This window comes from Brachionichthys hirsutus, unplaced genomic scaffold (genome assembly GCF_040956055.1).
Source record: "Brachionichthys hirsutus isolate HB-005 unplaced genomic scaffold, CSIRO-AGI_Bhir_v1 contig_1145, whole genome shotgun sequence".
Classification (NCBI taxonomy): domain Eukaryota; kingdom Metazoa; phylum Chordata; class Actinopteri; order Lophiiformes; family Brachionichthyidae; genus Brachionichthys; species Brachionichthys hirsutus.
This window is the reverse complement of record NW_027180315.1, coordinates 741,646-753,733: the sequence shown is the minus strand read 5'-3', so window position 1 is coordinate 753,733 and position 12,088 is coordinate 741,646. Positions and strand designations below refer to the sequence as shown.

The window sequence follows — 12,088 nt, the reverse complement described above, 5'->3', positions numbered from 1 at the left end:
CGGGCAGTGTTCTGCGACGGGTGGGTGGGCCTTGGGAGATGGGCAGAGAGGGAGAGGAGGGGAAACCCCCCAACTTCCAGAGTGTCAAGGGGGCCAGCGTGCTTTTCGCCTCCCAGCATCGGGCACCAGGCCTGGGCACGAGCGGCACGGCGGCACCCCCTCCCCTGGAGGGGAAAAGGGAAAACGTCCAGAGTTTCAAAACAGCTATGAGAGAGCTTTGTGTGTTTCACTACTGTGGTGGAAACCCGTCAAGAGGTGGAGAATACGCTACTCTTCACGATGACGCCTTGCCTCTTCCTCACCTGAGCAGGAAACTGTCAGGTTTGAGACGCCGTAAAAGAGTGAAAATCAGAACCAAGTCCTAAATATTCCACACCACTAAACATTTACTTGACTTGCGGTAAGACAGGAGACTGGTATCTTTCTTTCAGCAAGGGAGAATGGAGCTGCTCGAGCAGCGCCCTCTACTCTCCCAGCAAGGGAGAGTGGTCGCTTGCTAGCTTCGTCCTCGATTCTCAGAGAAACAGTTCTCTCCCAGCTGGTTTTATTAGCAGATAAGAATGTGTACGTGCGTAAATCACCCAGACATGAAGACTCCAACCTTGAGTAGATAGCTCTTCCAGACAACACAAGGTGTTCACTTCTTCAGTCTCGTCAGCATATAACAGATATACGATTGTCACATACGTTATGATTACAGTGAGAATCGATTATGAATCAATGATTATAAATGGCATTAAAAGAACCATGACATAATTAATGCTACTGATTGGTGAATTAATGATAAACATATTTGCAGATTTATCTAACAGAAACCACCATCACCTGGACATCCAGGATCCACCCTGTCAAGACCAAAATGATCAACAGGGTATAATATAGTCAATGTGAGCTTTGGACCACAAGCCGAGTTTGAATCAGCAGCTTTTACTATAGTCAGCATGTGTCTGCACCACGACCTGAGGGATAGGCTTCAGGCAGTTGGCACCTGCGCCAAACGAGCTGGGCTCATCGCTTCTCGGCCTTTTGGCTAAGACAGTGATCACTCCTTGGCAGTAAGGTCTTTCCAAATTATTGGAAAAATCCCTTAGCTTGAGAGGAGGATATTGTTCCGTTTCTGTGTTAATTTGTTGTATTTTGCACATTACTTGCTTGTTTGCACTTTTTCCACTTGCACTTTAGGTCTACCTCGAGGTAAGTTTTAACATTTTTTATATTTTAAATTGTACTTTACCTGTTTTTAGCTAATTTATTGTTCTTGGTGGTGCCTCTCGCCATGTCGGCTGCACGTGCCGGCATGCGGAGGCACCACAGTGTGCGTTTTAAATTCAGGGAGGAGGGTGGGAGGCTCCTGGGGATGTCGAGGCTAGACTTCTCCAGGAAGCTAATCCAGCAGGCCCTAGGTTTTCAGCCAGATGACCTCCATTGTATTTTGACCCTCCCTTTTAACAAAGGTTTTGACGTAAGTTTTATGTCCGATTTATTACTGAAACAGTTTTGGATGAAGTATGAAAATGTGAAGACCCAGTTCTCTGTGTTCGAAATTGAGAAACTGACTGACAATAGCCTTAAAACGGTTATTGTCAGGATGTTCAATGAAATGGTGAATGCAGGAGACATTTTGGTTTGGCTGGGTAGATACTGCACGGTCAAAGGACAGGCTACCAAAGTGAGGGATGTGGATGGCATTTGGAACTGTGCCTGGAGGGTCCCCATTCAACAATGGGAGGACCCTCAGGGCTTCCAGGGCCTGAAGCATCTCCCGTCCATGATAGTCCTGGGAAACGACCGGGGCTACATCCACTATCAAGGACAGCCCAAGCTGTGCCACAAGTGTGGTGAGCATGGGCACCTTGCTGAGGCGTGTCCGCACATCATTTGTGGTAAATGTAGAGAGATTGGGCATACATTTGAGGAATGTACCAATGGCAGAAAGTGTAATCTCTGTGGAGTCACTACTCATCTCTTCAGGGATTGCCCAAACTCATTTGCGAACAAATTGAAGGCCAGACCGACAATGACCGACACACCTGCGGAAAATGGCGGCAAAGTGCTGATTGAAGGGGCGGGGCTGGGAAATTCAAACTTCCCGCCAAAACTGGTGATTGGAGGAGAGCCCGGTGAGGCGGGAAAAGGGGAGGGGCCTGAACTCAACCCAGCAGAGGGAGCTGAGGAGCCTGCCGTGGCGAGCCAGGCGGCTGGGGAGCCTGCTGGGGAGAGTCAGGCAGATGGTGGAGCTGGACCTAGCTCTTCCGGTGAGGACTCCACTGGAAGTCTTATCACAGTGAGTGAAGAGGGGTCCGGTGAAACCTGCCTCCCCAATGCCCAGCCCTGTTATAAGAGGACTGCATCGGAACTGTCGAGCTCTGAGGCTGAGGAAGCCTTGGAGAAGAGGGGAAGGGCTGAGCCAGGCTCTCACAGTTCCTCTGTGGAGCAGGACGAAGCCCCCCCCTCCGGTTCACCAGGTCAGTGTTCCTTCCTAACAATTGCACTGCAATCAACTCCATTGGAACGGCGAGCAGATATTGCTTTCCGGAGGACAGGATCTCGAAGTTCACCTCCCGACTGTGAGGATATTATGACATGAGATCCTGTTACAATATTGGCGGACACGTACGACTAGGTTTAGTGTTTTAATTATTTATTGTCTTTTAAAATGTTGTACCTGTTTTTAATAACCATATTCATGACCCTCACCTTCACGACAATTAATGTCAGGAGTGTGAAGTCGAGGGTGAGGGCACAGAGTATTTTATCCTTCCTTTACAATTTTAAGTCAGATGTGATTTTAATTCAAGAATGCAACCTTCCGTTTTTAAAGAGGTACACGCAGTGGGAGGAGATGTGGCCACTCCCGTCTATATGGAGCGGATCAGACGAAAACAAGAATGACGGAGTGGCCATTTTAGTAAAAAATCCTCAGATTGTGGTGAAGGGCAGCACTGTGGTGAGACACGGTCGGGCACTTTTAGCACATTTGACTTTTATGGAACAGGATTTTAACCTCTTAAATGTTTATGGTTTTAATGACAAAAACGACAGGTACGACTTTTTAGAAGACCTGCAGTCCCACATGCTAGGTAGGGCGCCATTAGTTGTAGGGGGTGATTTTAATTGTATCTTGAGTAGGCAGGATAGGAAGAGAGCAGGGACAGATTTTAAAATAGACAAGACGTCGGTTTTACTTCAGGGAATTTGCAAGGATTTTAAGCTGACTGACTGCTTTAAATCCATGCATCCCAGAGAGGAGGGCTTCACCTGGACCAGTGGTGACGGCACCAGAGCCTCTCGCATAGATTACTTTTTTACCCGGGGTTGCCCACCCACCGATGCTAGATTAATCCCTGTTTTCTTCTCAGATCACTCGATGCTGACCTGCACCCTCTCACTCTCTTCAGGTGTGACTGTAGGGACGGGTCTGTGGAAGCTCAACTGCTCCCTTCTAGAAGATAGGGAGTTAGTTAGTCAGTACAGGGAGCAGTACACAATGTGGCAGACCCTCCAAGACTTCTACGATACACGAGCAATATGGTGGGAAATGGTTAAAAAAAGGACCCAGACTTTCTTTAGGCAGGCAGGTAAGAGAAAGAAAGATAAGGAAAACAGACGCATGATGGGACTGCAGAAAAGACTGCAGCGTTATTTTAGATTAACTTTACAAGGTTTGGATTTTAGTGAGGAGGTAAAATATATTAAGCGTGAAATGTCAATTTTAGCAGATAACCACAGTAAAGGTGTCATTTTAAGAAGCAGGGAGAAGCAGCTAGAGGAAGGGGAAAAGTGCACGCGATACTTTTTTAGAAAGATTTTAAATAAAAGAGGGGCAATTTTAAAACTAAAGGACCCGAACGGATGCACTTTTAATACTTCCAAAGAAATACGAGAGCATATAGAAAGCTTTTATTCTGAATTGTATAGAGAAAAACCTGTTTTTATTGACACCTTGAATGAAGTTTTAGATTCCACTGAACAGGTTTTAAGTGACAGTGTGCTTTTATCCCAAGATTTTAACATGCTAGAGTTAAATAAATCCATACAAGCTTTTACGAAAGGGAAGTCACCAGGACAAGACGGACTTCCCTTGGAATTTTATTTGACATTTTGGGATCTTTTAGCACCTGACTTACTGACTGTTTTTATGGAATTCGAACGACTAGATCGGCTACCTGACAGTTTTAGGACAGGGATAGTGACCCTCCTATTTAAAAACAAAGACAAGACTGACATTAGAAACTGGAGACCAATCACGCTTTTAAACTTCGACTGTAAACTTTTTAGCAAACTTTTAGCAGTTCGGATGTCCCTTGTTTTAGAAGACTTGATTCACCCGGATCAAGCCTGTGCCGTCCCGGGGAGGAAGATCACCGACAGCCTCGTACTGATCCGAGACACCATCTGTTTTGCGAGAGACAGGAATATTCGGTTAGTTGTTTTAAACCTAGATTTTGAGAAAGCCTTCGATCGGGTCTCGCACCAGTACCTGTTCCAGGTACTGCAAAAAATGGGGTTTCCAGGGAGGTTTATAGCTTGGGTGGGATTGCTGTACAAAGACATCACCAGCAAATTCATGGTTAACGGGGATCCTACAAAAGCAGTGGAGATTAACTGCGGTGTCCGTCAGGGTTGTCCGTTATCCGCTCTCCTCTATGTAATCTGCATCGAACCGCTGGCACAGGTCTTGAGAAGGGACCCACAAATCCACGGGGTGGTAGTACCAGGGTCCGGGGGACTGAGTAGCAAATGCATTTTATACATGGATGACATCAACGTTTTATGCACTGACCTTTTATCTGTCAACCGGACCCTGGACTTGACTGACTGGTTTGGGCGGGCTTCTGGTTCCAAACTGAACAGAAGCAAGACGCTAGCCCAATTTTATGGCCCTTGGACACCGACTGAACGTACAGGACTGCCCCTGACTGTGACTCAGACTGACCAAAAGATTCTGGGGATTAAATTTGACAGGGATGGGGGAGGGCATACAAATTGGCCAGACATGGTAGGGAAAGTTAGGCAGAGACTGGGGTATTGGGGACTAAGGGAACTGACTATGGAAGGGAAGGTTTTAATCATTAAAGCCGTGATTTTACCTTTGCTTTTATTGGTCAGTTCTGTTTTTACCCCTCCGAGGAGAGTGATTTTAGACCTGGAACGAGCCATTTTTTATTTTTTATGGGGATCCAAGTGGGAAAGGTTGAGGAGAGGTGTGGTAAAAAGGCCAAAGGAGAGAGGAGGCAAGGGGGTTCCAGACCTGACCTTGTTTTTAACGTCCTTGTACACCACAGCGCACATTGGAGCAGCCACAGCCCCATCCAGAAACCCAAAAACTGCGGCCATGGCACGCTTCTGGATGGGGTCCTACCTCAGACACTTAAAGATTTTACCCACTGATCTTAAAGTTCCTGTGTCTTTTAACCTGCCACCAGCTTACACTGCGATTAAAAATTTCTTAATGAACTTTAATCTGGAACATGAGGAGTTGTCGGTTTTAACCAGCCATCGCTCTCTTTTATGTGTTGTGCAGGAGCGCGAGCCGGTGAGTCCAGTGCGGGGGCTTGCACTCGGCAAACCCCAAACAGTTTGGCGCAACGTGAACCATCCTGCTCTTCCAAACAAGCTCCGGGATCTGTCCTGGATGGTGGCCCACGAGATCCTCCCGGTCAGGTCCGTAATGCACTCCCGGGGAATGGCAAGACTGTCGATCTGCCCCCGACCGGGTTGTGGCGCCCCGGAGTCGGTGAGGCATCTGCTCTGGGAGTGCGGCGCTGCTGTGGACCTGTGGGAAATGGCCAGCTCCTTGAATTTCCCGTACTTGCCAGCAAGGGAGGTCCTCACTGCACAACTGGTCCTCTACGGAGTGAACCGAAAACAAGTGCCTGCAAAAGAACATGCAAAGCAGTGGCTCGCCATCACCGCCATCAAAGACGCCATCTGGACCTCCAGAAACTTGCTGGTAAGGAAGCACATGCAGATCCCCCCCGTGGCTGCGTTCCGGATGGCGGCAGCAACCGTCAAAGCAGCTGAGGCTGCAGGCGGAAGGCTGCGGACGCAGCCACAAAGAAGAATCGCCTCTGTGCCCATTCGGACGAAGGAGCTGGACCCACGAAAATAAGGACACAGCAGCGGCGGCCTGGCTCTCCGGGTGAGGCAGGCGGGAAGGAGCACGAGGGCGGGGGATCTCCTCTGGGCACCGGGGCAGGACCCCGACAGACCGGCTGTTTGGAGGAGCAGGATGAGTTCCCCTTGGTAGGGACTCACTGCGCTCCGGCACAAACTGAAAGATCAGCAGAGCCTTTTAAACAATGCACTCCTCTTTTAAAGACTGTTTTAAGGATATTTGACACAGTTTTAACTTGTATAAGATCATCTTTTCACAAACACTTTTATCTGTATAACCTCTTTTAAGGCAGAATTTTAATGTCTTAGATGTGTTTTTACAGAATTGTGTTCACATACTATATGAAAAGAATTATATGAATGTATATATGAGTATTAAGTGTCAATAAAACTTTTCGAAAGAAAAAAAATCTGTTCTTATCAGTTTAATATCTGGTATGTTCTCTATTAGAGGATACCATATTAAGCAGATTTTTAGAACTGGGAGCTGAGAAAGGGGCTTGCCTCACTCGCTCTACGCATTGGCCTGGTATTGCAGTGCTGCCAGGAACGGTGCACCCTCCTCCTGCCTTGTGTAAAACCAATGACTGCTGCATGCTGACTGGAGATCAGTGTGGGTGATATTCTGAGATGAACCAGGACTGAAAGTCTTGTTGTCAGAAATGGGGTCGGTCTGACTTTCAATGAGAGGTAGATCGCTCTTGCTTCACTTCAGATCGTATAAATCTTTCGCCTTTTACTAAAGATTTCCGTGGAGTGGAACAACGAGAGTTGAAGCCAATTTTTTGCACCCCGCTAAAGTGGGGCGTCCTTTCCCTGTGAAAAAAAGTATTTGTTATTTCCGATTAAGTGTAGTGTAGTGTACACGTGGCTGATGTGGGACGCGATCCTTCTTATATGCACTGTAGGCCTTTGATCAACTTGTGCTTTGATGTTAGAATTTTAACATTAAATCTATGGCTGCAGCATGGATCAGTGTTTCTCACTGACGGCAGCGCCTTCTTCAACTGCTCAGGAGGCGATGCACCGCCTTGATGGACAAATAATTTTCCTGCTGTGTCATAAAGCAAACACATCGTGTTTGACTCCAGATGTGGTCAAAAACAAGATCCTTCATGAGCTCACTGCATTTAGAGGGAGGGATGACAGGCTGAAGGCACAGTAGCATAGCATAGGAGCAAAGCATAGTTAGCTCTGGCTAAACCTTCCTTTACACAGGATGAGCTGATAGACTCATCTGGGTCAGTTGTTTCCCTGCCAGTGCTGTCCATGGGCTGAAACATCACGAAAAACCTGAGATTCCAGGAAGCCAGTTTTATCTTTCTAGTTTGGTCCTCAACTGCACAGAAATGAGTCAAATGAGTTAGATCCAGAGGGATCAATTCTTTCATTTTGTCTCCATGACCTCAGCTCAAATTGTTACTCTTAAATTGTATTTTACAAATTCAAATCATTGTTCTGAATAAATCAATTTTTACATCGTAAAGCTCCACTTGATCCGTGGAATACGATTTCAGCTATGAGAGAGCTTTGTGTGTTTCACTGCTGTGGTGGAAACCCGTCAAGAGGTGGAGGAATACGCTAGTCTTCACGATGACGCCTTGCTTCTTCCCCTGGGCACATTTGGAGCGGCAGCACCCCCTCCCCTGGAGGGGAAAAGGGAAAACGTCCAGAGTTTCAAAACATCAAAGCATACAGGCATTACACAATACCAAACCATTGTGAACTCAAAGCATAACATCAAAGCAAAGCAGCATTGCACGGTGGTTCTTACTGTTGTCGGAAGTGCCGAACCCCACCAGTTTCATATGCACATTCGCCAAACCCATCTTTAGTGGGGAAAAAAATAAAATGTGATTTCTTTCAAATTCAAGACATATTTATATGATTTTTTTTAATGGTGCATAAAATGAACCGTGTGTGATTATCATCAAAGTGTGGGTGCCCAGGAGGTGATGGAGAGCCGGGTTGTGTCGGTCGGGCCTCGCCGGACTGGGGCCAGAGTGTGGGTGCCCTGGAGGTGGTGGAGAGACGGGTTGTGGTGGTCTGGCCTCGCCGGACGGGGGCCAGAGTGTGGGTGCCCTGGAGGTGGTGGAGAGACGGGTTGTGGCGGTCTGGCCTCGCCAGACGGGGGCCAGAGTGTGGGTGACTTGGAGGCGGTGGAAAGACGGGTTTTGGCGGTCTGGCCTTGCCGGACTGGGGCCAGAGTGTGGGTGCCTGGGAGGTGGTGGAGAGCCGGGTTGTGTCGGTCGGGCATCCCCGGACTGGGGCCAGAATGTGGGGTAGGGGGGGGCATCTCCCTCTTCAGCCCAGCGTGGGTGAGGTGAGGTCGGGCAGTGTTCTGCGACGGGCGGGTGGGCCTTGGGAGATGGGCAGAGAGGGAGAGAGGGAGAGGAGGGAAATGAGGGGAAACCCCCCAACTCCCAGAGTGTCAAGGGGGCCAGCGTGCTTTTCGCCTCCCAGCATCGGGCACCAGGCCTGGGCACGAGCGGCACGGCGGCACCCCCTCCCCTGGAGGGGAAAAGGGAAAATGTCCAGAGTTTCAAAACAGCTATGAGAGAGCTTTGTGTGTTTCACTGCTGTGGTGGAAACCCGTCAAGAGGTGGAGAATACGCTACTCTTCACGATGACGCCTTGCCTCTTCCTCACCTGAGCAGGAAACTGTCAGGTTTGAGACGCCGTAAAAGAGTGAAAATCAGAACCAAGTCCTAAATATTCCACACCACTAAACATTTACTTGACTTGCGGTAAGACAGGAGACTGGTATCTTTCTTTCAGCAAGGGAGAATGCAGCTGCTCGAGCAGCGCCCTCTACTCTCCCAGCAAGGGAGAGTGGTCGCTTGCTAGCTTCGTCCTCGATTCTCAGAGAAACAGTTCTCTCCCAGCTGGTTTTATTAGCAGATAAGAATGTGTACATGCGTAAATCACCCAGACATGAAGACTCCAACCTTGAGTAGATAGCTCTTCCAGACAACACAAGGTGTTCACTTCTTCAGTCTCGTCAGCATATAACAGATATACGATTGTCACATACGTTATGATTACAGTGAGAATCGATTATGAATCAATGATTATAAATGGCATTAAAAGAACCATGACATAATTAATGCTACTGATTGGTGAATTAATGATAAACATATTTGCAGATTTATCTAACAGAAACCACCATCACCTGGACATCCAGGATCCACCCCGTCAAGACCAAAATGATCAACAGGGTATAATATAGTCAATGTGAGCTTCGGACCACAAGGCGAGTTTGAATCAGCAGCTTTTACTATAGTCAGCATGTGTCTGCACCACGACCTGAGGGATAGGCTTCGGGCAGTTGGCACCTGCGCCAAACGAGCCGGGCTCATCGCTTCTCGGCCTTTTGGCTAAGATCAAGTGTAGTATCTGTTCTTATCAGTTTAATATCTGATATGTCCTCTATTAGAGGATACCATATTAAGCAGATTTTTAGAACTGGGAGCTGAGAAAGGGGCTTGCCTCACTCGCTCTACGCATTGACCTGGTATTGTAGTGCTGCCAGGAACGGTGCACCCTCCTCCTGCCTTGTGTAAAACCAATGACTGTTGCATGCTGACTGGAGATCAGTGTGGGTGATATTCTGAGATGAACCAGGACTGAAAGTCTTGTTGTCAGAAATGGGGTCGGTCTAAATCTATCTATACTAAAGATGCACTAAAGATGTACTAAAGATGTACTAAAGATGCACTAAAGATGCACTAAAGATGTACTAAAGATGTACTAAGGATGTACTAAAGATGCACTAAAGATGTACTAAAGATGTACTAAAGATGCACTAAAGATGCACTAAAGATGCACTAAAGATGTACTAAAGATGTACTAAAGATCTGCTAAAGATGTACTAAAGATGCACTAAAGATGTACTAAAGATGTACTAAAGATGCACTAAAGATGTACTAAAGATGCACTAAAGATGTACTAAAGATGTACTAAAGATGTTCTGATAAAGTTAAGTGGTTGGAACTGCTACTGCCTTCTTATTTCCAACCAACACCACACCATTCCTGATGCAACTCTCTGCATTTATCCGGCAGGGGCGATACCATGGGGCGATACCATGATCACCAAGGTGGTTTGCCCAGGGAAGTTACCACTTAATTGCTGTCGTGCGGTGTATGGGACACAATTCAGTGCTTGAGGGCTCGAGCCAAACAGAAGTCTATGGTTGGATTTAGCTAATATTCCACCATGTCTTCAGCGCATGGCCAAGCTACTCGGAGAAATGCTGTCCGTTTTGACCTTTTGGGTGAACTGCAGATGGACCGTCTCCAGTTTAGTCGGCAGATTCTGCAGAAAGAGCTTGGATTTTCGACTAATCAACTTGAGTACATTTTCGCCTATCCTGGTAAGAAGATTTTTGAAGTTGTATTTTCCACCATGCAGCTTTTTGAAAATTGCTTGGAAAGATTTAAGGTCAAGAAAGAAACCTCAGCGGCTTTCAGAGAGATCGCTGTGACACCTCTAGTGGAGAGAGATATACGGACTGTCCATGTTATGATCTTTTCTGAGAAAGTAAGAAACCAAGACGTGTGGACGTGGATGGCAAGGCACTGCGAGGTGATCAACGCCATGGAAGTAATGGACATTGATGGAATCAAGACTGGAACCAGACGGTTCCAAGTTCGTCTCAACCAACAAGAGGGAGTAGTGCAGCATATCCCAAGCTCTATCCAGTTGGGTGCATTCAGGGTCTTCTATTCGGGGCAGCCGAAAGAATGCAGGAAATGTGGCGGTCTGGACCATCTGGCGGCTGCATGTACAAGGAGTTTCTGCAAAAACTGTAAAGCATCAGATCATACATCAGCGCAATGCTCAACCCCTCTTAAATGTAACCTCTGCTCCTCAGTTGATCATCGCTTCAGAGACTGTCCACAAGCCTATTCTAATCGGCTGAAGTCATCCCTAGGACAAATAGCAACACCATCAAGCCAGATCTTGAGGGCTGATGAACCTGAGGGCAGCCAGACCCTAGTGTCAGACAGTAATGCACTTCCGCAGCCATCAGGCACGACTATTCTACGGCAAAGTGAGGAACTGCCACCTGATGAGGGGGTGGAGGCAATTTTAGACTGGAGTGCGGAACCTCCGGGTGAGGGCATTGTTGTGTCCAATTACGACATGACCTCAATGGAGACCACCGACATCTTGGAACCGGTGGGCTCTCCCCAGGATACTGGGGCAAGCGCTCACGTGGAGAAGTTACCGATGATGTGCCATGACCATGATAAAATCTTGGACATTTTGATAGCTAACCTCCCCGCCTCCCGAGGTGCCGCAAATCCACCGCAACCACAGAAGCCTCACCAGGAGTCCTCGGGGGGAAAGGCCGGGGTACTGCCGCCCATACCATCTTCCAGACCAGCGCCAACGGATTTGCAGGCGAAGAAACGGCAACAGGAGTCGCCCACATCAGGGGAATCTTCTCCCTTACCCCACCGTGATGCGTCTTCAGCGGATTGGTCAGTTTCATCACCCACATCACAGCCGTTTTTGGAACCTAATGATGTGGCTGCCTTCTCCTCAACGACCCTCATCAAAGACATGACCCTACAGACAGACTATGTGCGGGTTAAGAAAAAGAAGGTAAAGTAGATGCCACAAAAAAGTTGTTTGAGAATACCTTTGCCTCCCCACACCTTTTGTCATGACACATCTCTCTATTGCATCTCTGAATACAAGAGGACTAAATGACCCTGTGAAATGTCAGTCAGCCTTCACGTTTTTACATTTGGAGCCGAATGACATTTTTCTCCTTCAGGAATGTCATTTATCATATAGGGACAACTACAAAGTTTTTGCAGATAGGTGGCATTATGGTCAATCGGCATGGTCAGGAGACAACAAAAACAGGGCATCTGGGGTTGCTGTATTGTTTAGAGGGCAGGATTTTATTATCCAAAAGGTGCAGAATATAATAGACGGAAGGCTTCTTTGTGTGGAT

The 12,088-nt window shown here is 47.4% G+C and overlaps 2 non-coding genes and 1 pseudogene across 2 annotated transcripts; all 3 read left to right on the top strand.

Moving 5' to 3' along the window:
* The first annotated feature begins 6,504 nt into the window (after positions 1 to 6,504).
* Positions 6,505 to 6,680, top strand: LOC137912402 (U2 spliceosomal RNA; annotated as a pseudogene).
* A 133-nt stretch (positions 6,681 to 6,813) lies between these two features.
* Positions 6,814 to 6,924, top strand: LOC137912409 (U5 spliceosomal RNA). Its single transcript, XR_011106268.1, has one exon. It is a non-coding gene; the product is annotated as a U5 spliceosomal RNA (small nuclear RNA).
* A 2,550-nt stretch (positions 6,925 to 9,474) lies between these two features.
* LOC137912361 (U2 spliceosomal RNA) lies at positions 9,475 to 9,665 on the top strand. Its single transcript, XR_011106237.1, has one exon. It is a non-coding gene; the product is annotated as a U2 spliceosomal RNA (small nuclear RNA).
* Positions 9,666 to 12,088: the final 2,423 nt, after the last annotated feature.